The following is an 8691-nucleotide window of genomic DNA, read 5'->3' as shown; positions in this document are numbered from 1 at the left end:
CAGTTCCGGTCTCTGTATCACACTGGGGGTTACTGTGCACAGTTCCGGTCTCTGTATCACACTGGGAGTCACTGTGCACAGTTCCTGTCTCTGTATCATACTGGGAGTCACTGTGCACAGTTCCGGTCTCTGTATCACACTGGGAGTCACTGTGCACAGTTCCTGTCTCCATATCACACTGGGAGTCACTGTGCACAGTTCCGGTCTCTGTATCACACTGGGAGTCACTGTGCACAGTTCCTGTCTCTGTATCACACTGGGAGTCAGTGTGCACAGTTCCTGTCTCTGTATCACACTGGGAGTCACTGTGCACAGTTCCGGTCTCTGTATCACACTGGGAGTCACTGTGCACAGTTCCTGTCTCCGTATCACACTGGGAGTCACTGTGCACAGTTCCTGTCTCTGTATCACACTGGCAGTCACTGTGCACAGTTCCTGTCTCTGTATCACACTGGGAGTCACAGTGCACAGTTCCTGTCTCCATATCACACTGGGAGTCACTGTGCACAGTTCCGGTCTCTGTATCACACTGGGAGTCACTGTGCACAGTTCCGGTCTCTGTATCACACTGGGAGTCACTGTGCACAGTTCCGGTCTCTGTATCACACTGGTAGTCACTGTGCACAGTTCCGGTCTCTGGATCACACTGGAATTCATTGTGCACAGTTCCTGTCTCCGTATCACACTGGGAGTCACTGTGCACAGTTCCTGTCTCTGTATCACACTGGGAGTCACTGTGCACAGTTCCGGTCTCCGTATCACACTGGGAGTTACTGTGCACAGTTCCGGTCTCTGTATCACACTGGGAGTCACTGTGCACAGTTCCGGTCTCTGTCTCACACTGGGAGTCACTGTACACAGTTCCTGTCTCTGTCTCACACTGGGAGTCACTGTGCACAGTTCCTGTCTCTGTATCACACTGGGAGTCACTGTGCACAGTTCCGGTCTCTGTATCACACTGGGAGTCACTGTGCACAGTTCCGGTCTCCGTATCGCACTGGGAGTCACTGTGCACAATCCCAGTCTCTGTATCACACTGGGAGTCACTGTGCACAGTTCCGGTCTCTGTATCACACTGGGAGTCACTGTGCACAGTTCCTGTCTCTGTATCACACTGGGAGTCACTGTGCACAATCCCAGTCTCTGTATCACACTGGGAGTCACTGTGCACAGTTCCTGTCTCTGTATCACACTGGGAGTCACTGTGCACAGTTCCTGTCTCCGTATCACACTGGGAGTCACTGTGCACAGTTCCTGTCTCTGTATCACACTGGCAGTCACTGTGCACAGTTCCTGTCTCTGTATCACACTGGGAGTCACAGTGCACAGTTCCTGTCTCCATATCACACTGGGAGTCACTGTGCACAGTTCCGGTCTCTGTATCACACTGGGAGTCACTGTGCACAGTTCCGGTCTCTGTATCACACTGGGAGTCACTGTGCACAGTTCCGGTCTCTGTATCACACTGGTAGTCACTGTGCACAGTTCCGGTCTCTGGATCACACTGGAATTCACTGTGCACAGTTCCTGTCTCCGTATCACACTGGGAGTCACTGTGCACAGTTCCTGTCTCTGTATCACACTGGGAGTCACTGTGCACAGTTCCGGTCTCCGTATCACACTGGGAGTTACTGTGCACAGTTCCGGTCTCTGTATCACACTGGGAGTCACTGTGCACAGTTCCGGTCTCTGTCTCACACTGGGAGTCACTGTACACAGTTCCTGTCTCTGTCTCACACTGGGAGTCACTGTGCACAGTTCCTGTCTCTGTATCACACTGGGAGTCACTGTGCACAGTTCCGGTCTCTGTATCACACTGGGAGTCACTGTGCACAGTTCCGGTCTCCGTATCACACTGGGAGTCACTGTGCACAATCCCAGTCTCTGTATCACACTGGGAGTCACTGTGCACAGTTCCTGTCTCTGTATCACACTGGGAGTCACTGTGCACAGTTCCTGTCTCTGTATCACACTGGGAGTCACTGTGCACAATCCCAGTCTCTGTATCACACTGGGAGTCACTGTGCACAGTTCCTGTCTCTGTATCACACTGGGAGTCACTGTGCACAGTTCCTGTCTCTGTATCACACTGGGAGTCACTGTGCACAGTTCCGGTTTCTGTATCACACTGGGAGTCACTGTGCACAGTTCCTGTCTCTGTATCACACTGGGAGAAACTGTGCACAGTTCCTGTCTCTGTATCACACTGGGAGTCACTGCACACAGTTCCGGTCTCTGTATCACACTGGGAGTCACTGTGCACAGTCCGGGCTCCGTATCACACTGGGAGTCACTGTGCACAGTTCCGGTCTCCGTATCACACTGGGAGTCACTGTGCACAATCCCAGTCTCTGTATCACACTGGGAGTCACTGTGCACAGTTCCTGTCTCTGTATCACACTGGGAGTCACTGTGCACAGTTCCTGTCTCCGTATCACACTGGGAGTCACTGTGCACAGTTCCTGTCTCTGTATCACACTGGCAGTCACTGTGCACAGTTCCTGTCTCTGTATCACACTGGGAGTCACAGTGCACAGTTCCTGTCTCCATATCACACTGGGAGTCACTGTGCACAGTTCCGGTCTCTGTATCACACTGGGAGTCACTGTGCACAGTTCCGGTCTCTGTATCACACTGGGAGTCACTGTGCACAGTTCCGGTCTCTGTATCACACTGGTAGTCACTGTGCACAGTTCCGGTCTCTGGATCACACTGGAATTCACTGTGCACAGTTCCTGTCTCCGTATCACACTGGGAGTCACTGTGCACAGTTCCTGTCTCTGTATCACACTGGGAGTCACTGTGCACAGTTCCGGTCTCCGTATCACACTGGGAGTTACTGTGCACAGTTCCGGTCTCTGTATCACACTGGGAGTCACTGTGCACAGTTCCGGTCTCTGTCTCACACTGGGAGTCACTGTACACAGTTCCTGTCTCTGTCTCACACTGGGAGTCACTGTGCACAGTTCCTGTCTCTGTATCACACTGGGAGTCACTGTGCACAGTTCCGGTCTCTGTATCACACTGGGAGTCACTGTGCACAGTTCCGGTCTCCGTATCACACTGGGAGTCACTGTGCACAATCCCAGTCTCTGTATCACACTGGGAGTCACTGTGCACAGTTCCTGTCTCTGTATCACACTGGGAGTCACTGTGCACAGTTCCTGTCTCTGTATCACACTGGGAGTCACTGTGCACAATCCCAGTCTCTGTATCACACTGGGAGTCACTGTGCACAGTTCCTGTCTCTGTATCACACTGGGAGTCACTGTGCACAGTTCCTGTCTCTGTATCACACTGGGAGTCACTGTGCACAGTTCCGGTTTCTGTATCACACTGGGAGTCACTGTGCACAGTTCCTGTCTCTGTATCACACTGGGAGAAACTGTGCACAGTTCCTGTCTCTGTATCACACTGGGAGTCACTGCACACAGTTCCGGTCTCTGTATCACACTGGGAGTCACTGTGCACAGTCCGGGCTCCGTATCACACTGGGAGTCACTGTGCACAGTTCCGGTCTCCGTATCACACTGGGAGTCACTGTGCACAGTTCCGGTCTCTGTATCACGCTGGGAGTCACTGTGCACAGTTACTGTCTCTGTATCACACTGGGAGTCACTGTGCACAGTTCCTGTCTTTGTCTCACACTGGGAGTCACTGTGCACAGTTCCTGTCTCCGTATCACACTGGGAGTTACTGTGCGCAGTTCCTGTCTCTGTATCACACTGGGAGTTACTGTGCACAGTTCCGGTCTCTGTATCACACTGGGAGTTACGGTGCACAATTCCTGTCTCCGTATCACACTGGGAGTTACTGTGCGCAGTTCCTGTCTCTGTATCACACTGGGAGTTACTGTGCACAGTTCCGGTCTCTGTATCACACTGGGAGTCACTGTGCACAGTTCCGGTCTCTGTATCACACTGGGAGTCACTGTGCACAGTTCCTGTCTCTGTATCACACTGGGAGTCCCTGTGCACAGTTCCTGTCTCTGTATCACACTGGGAGTCACTGTGCACAATTCCGGTCTCTGCATCACACTGGGAGTCACTGTGCACAGTTCCTGTCTCTGTACCACACTGGGAGTCACTGTGCACAGTTCCTGTCTCTGTATCACACTGGGAGTCACTGTGCACAGTTCCGGTCTCTGTATCACACTGGGAGTTACTGTGCACAGTTCCGGTCTCTGTACCACACTGTGAGTTACTGTGCACAGTTCCGGTCTCCGTATCACACTGGGAGTTACTGTGCACATTACCCTGACAGTGTCCTCCCCACTTTATACCCAGTGTCAGCATCGAGCTCTCCCAGGACAGGTACAGCACGGGTTAGATACAGTGTAGAGCTCCCTCTACATTACCCTGACAGTGTGTCCCCACTTTATACCCAGTGTCAGCATCGAGCTCTCCCAGGACAGGTACAGCACGGGTTAGATACAGTGTAGAGCTCCCTCTACATTACCCTGACAGAGTCCCCCCCACTTTATACCCAGTGTCAGCATCGAGCTCTCCCAGGACAGGTACAGCACGGGTTAGATACAGTGTAGAGCTCCCTCTACATTAACCTGACAGTGTGTCCCCACTTTATACCCAGTGTCAGCGTCGAGCTCTCCCAGGACAGGTACAGCACGGGTTAGATACAGTGTAGAGCTCCCTCTACATTACCCTGACAGTGTCCCCCCACTTTATACCCAGTGTCAGCATCGAGCTCTCCCAGGACAGGTACAGCACGGGTTAGATACAGTGTAGAGCTCCCTCTACATTAACCTGACAGTGTCCCCTCCACTTTATACCCAGCGTCAGCATCGAGCTCTCCCAGGACAGGTACAGTACGGGTTAGATACAGTGTAGAGCTCCCTCTACATTACCCTGACAGTGTGTCCCCCACTTTATACCCAGTGTCAGCATCGAGCTCTCCCAGGACAGGTACAGCACGGGTTAGATACAGTGTAGAACTCCCTCTACATTACCCTGACAGTGTGTCCCCCACTTTAGACCCAGTGTCAGTATCGAGCTCTCCCAGGACAGGTACAGCACGGGTTAGATACAGTGTAGAGCTCCCTCTACATTACCCTGACAGTGTGTCCCCCCACTTTATACCCAGTGTCAGCATCGAGCTCTCCCAGGACAGGTACAGCATGGGTTAGCTACAGTGTAGAGCTCCCTCTACATTACCCTGACAGTGTCCCTCCCACTTTATACCCAGTGTCAGTATCGAGCTCTCCCAGGACAGGTACAGCACGGGTTAGATACAGTGTAGAGCTCCCTCTACATTACCCTGACAGTGTCCCTCCCACTTTATACCCAGTGTCAGCATCGAGCTCTCCCAGGACAGGTACAGCACGGGTTAGATACAGTGTAGAGCTCCCTCTACATTACCCTGACAGTGTGTCCCCCCACTTTATACCCAGTGTCAGCATCGAGCTCTCCCAGGACAGGTACAGCACGGGTTAGATACAGTGCAGAGCTCCCTCTACATTACCCTGACAGTGTCCCTCCCACTTTATACCCAGTGTCAGCATCGAGCTCTCCCAGGACAGGTACAGCACGGGTTAGATACAGTGTAGAGCTCCCTCTACATTACCCTGACAGTGTCCCCCACTTTATACCCAGTGTCAGTATCGAGCTCTCCCAGGACAGGTACAGCACGGGGTAGATACAGTGTAGAGCTCCCTCTACCTTACCCTGACAGTGTCCCCCCCACTTTATACCCAGTGTCAGAATCGAGCTCTCCCAGGACAGGTACAGCACGGGTTAGATACAGTGTAGAGAACGCTCTACATTACCCTGACAGTGTCCCCCCCACTTTATACCCAGTGTCAGCATCGAGCGCTCCCAGGATGGGTTCAGCACGGGTTAGATACAGTGTAGAGCTCCCTCGACATTACCCTGAGTGTCACCCCCCACTTTATACCCAGTGTCAGCATCGAGCGCTCCCACTACAGGTGCGGCACGGGTTAGATACAGTGTAGAGCTCCCTCTACATTACCCTGACAGTGTGTCCCCACTTTATACCCAGTGTCAGCATCGAGCTCTCCCAGGACAGGTACAGCATGGGTTAGATACAGTGTAGAGCTCCCTCTACATTACCCTGACAGTGTCCCCCCCACTTTATACCCAGTGTCAGCATCAAGCTCTCCCAGGACAGGTACAGCACGGGTTAGATACAGTGTAGAGCTCCCTCTACATTACCCTGACAATGTCCCCCCCACTTTATACCCAGTGTCAGCATCGAACTCTCCCAGGACAGGTACAGCACGGGTTAGATACAGTGTAGAGCTCCCTCTACATTACCCTGACAGTGTCCCCCCCACTTTATACCCAGTGTCAGCATCGAGCTCTCCCAGGACAGGTACAGCACGGGTTAGATACAGTGTAGAGCTCCCTCTCCATTACCCTGACAGTGTGTCCCCCACTTTATACCCAGTGTGTCCCCCACTTTATACCCAGTGTCAGCATCGAGCTCTCCCAGGACAGGTACAGCACGGGTTAGATACAGTGTAGAGCTCCCTCTACATTACCCTGACAGTGTGTCCCCCACTTTATACCCAGTGTCAGCATCGAGCTCTCCCAGGACAGGTACAGCACGGGTTAGATACAGTGTAGAGCTCCCTCTACATTACCCTGACAGTGTGTCCCCCACTTTATACCCAGTGTCAGCATCGAGCTCTCCCAGGACAGGTACAGCACGGGTTAGATACAGGGTAGAGCTCCCTCTACATTACCCTGACAGTGTCCCCCCCACTTTATACCCAGTGTCAGCATCGAGCTCTCCCAGGACAGGTACAGCACGGGTTAGATACGGTGTAGAGCTCCCTCTACATTACCCTGACAGTGTGTCCCCCACTTTATATCCAGTGTCAGCATCGAGCTCTCCCAGGACAGGTACAGCACGGGTTAGATACAGTGTAGAGCTCCCTCTACATTACCCTGACAGTGTGTCCCCCACTTTATACCCAGTGTCAGCATCGAGCTCTCCCAGGACAGGTACAGCACGGGTTAGATACAGTGTAGAGCTCCCTCTACATTAACCTGACAGTGTGTCCCCACTTTATACCCAGTGTCAGCGTCGAGCTCTCCCAGGACAGGTACAGCACGGGTTAGATACAGTGTAGAGCTCCCTCTACATTACCCTGACAGTGTCCCCCCACTTTATACCCAGTGTCAGCATCGAGCTCTCCCAGGACAGGTACAGCACGGGTTAGATACAGTGTAGAGCTCCCTCTACATTAACCTGACAGTGTCCCCTCCACTTCATACCCAGCGTCAGCATCGAGCTCTCCCAGGCCAGGTACAGTACGGGTTAGATACAGTGTAGAGCTCCCTCTACATTACCCTGACAATGTCCCCCCCACTTTATACCCAGTGTCAGCATCGAACTCTCCCAGGACAGGTACAGCACGGGTTAGATACAGTGTAGAGCTCCCTCTACATTACCCTGACAGTGTCCCCCCCACTTTATACCCAGTGTCAGCATCGAGCTCTCCCAGGACAGGTACAGCACGGGTTAGATACAGTGTAGAGCTCCCTCTCCATTCCCCTGACAGTGTGTCCCCCACTTTATACCCAGTGTGTCCCCCACTTTATACCCAGTGTCAGCATCGAGCTCTCCCAGGACAGGTACAGCACGGGTTAGATACAGTGTAGAGCTCCCTCTACATTACCCTGACAGTGTGTCCCCCACTTTATACCCAGTGTCAGCATCGAGCTCTCCCAGGACAGGTACAGCACGGGTTAGATACAGTGTAGAGCTCCCTCTACATTACCCTGACAGTGTGTCCCCCACTTTATACCCAGTGTCAGCATCGAGCTCTCCCAGGACAGGTACAGCACGGGTTAGATACAGGGTAGAGCTCCCTCTACATTACCCTGACAGTGTCCCCCCCACTTTATACCCAGTGTCAGCATCGAGCTCTCCCAGGACAGGTACAGCACGGGTTAGATACGGTGTAGAGCTCCCTCTACATTACCCTGACAGTGTGTCCCCCACTTTATATCCAGTGTCAGCATCGAGCTCTCCCAGGACAGGTACAGCACGGGTTAGATACAGTGTAGAGCTCCCTCTACATTACCCTGACAGTGTGTCCCCCACTTTATACCCAGTGTCAGCATCGAGCTCTCCCAGGACAGGTACAGCACGGGTTAGATACAGTGTAGAGCTCCCTCTACATTACCCTGACAGTGTGTCCCTCACTTTGTACCCAGAGTTGGAATGGGGAATATCTTGCGATCCTACGATATATTTCCGATGCCAGGAAAATAGAGATTTTGACCGATATGAATGAATTGACGTTAACTTTTCAAGGTTAACCGTTTAAAGGTGTCCAAATTAATCAGATCAAATATGATCGACAGATCCTCAGCGGGCAAAACAATACAACACTAATCTGGATATCTATTATTGAACAACGAGATGCATCTTAATAACTTGGGGGTCAGGAGCCTCCTGGGTCCATTTGCAGAGGGGTCCGTTATTGTGACGGGCGTAAGCTGACGTGGACATACGTCGCCTCGAGGCAAACTGGGCGACCCCTTCGGAAGACAGTGACTCGTGGAGTGCAGCATTAAGGTGCCTGTGTGGAACACACAGATAGCGAGATTCCTCGCACATCGTGCGGTCCGGGACCAACAGCCGAGCTGCGGAGGAACAGGAGCTGATCCCAGGGCGACTTGGTTGAGACGGTGCTAACTCGAA

This window comes from Scyliorhinus torazame, chromosome 4, assembly GCF_047496885.1.
Source record: "Scyliorhinus torazame isolate Kashiwa2021f chromosome 4, sScyTor2.1, whole genome shotgun sequence".
NCBI lineage: Eukaryota > Metazoa > Chordata > Chondrichthyes > Carcharhiniformes > Scyliorhinidae > Scyliorhinus > Scyliorhinus torazame.
The sequence above is the reverse complement of the archived record's forward strand: the minus strand, read 5'-3'. Positions refer to the sequence as shown.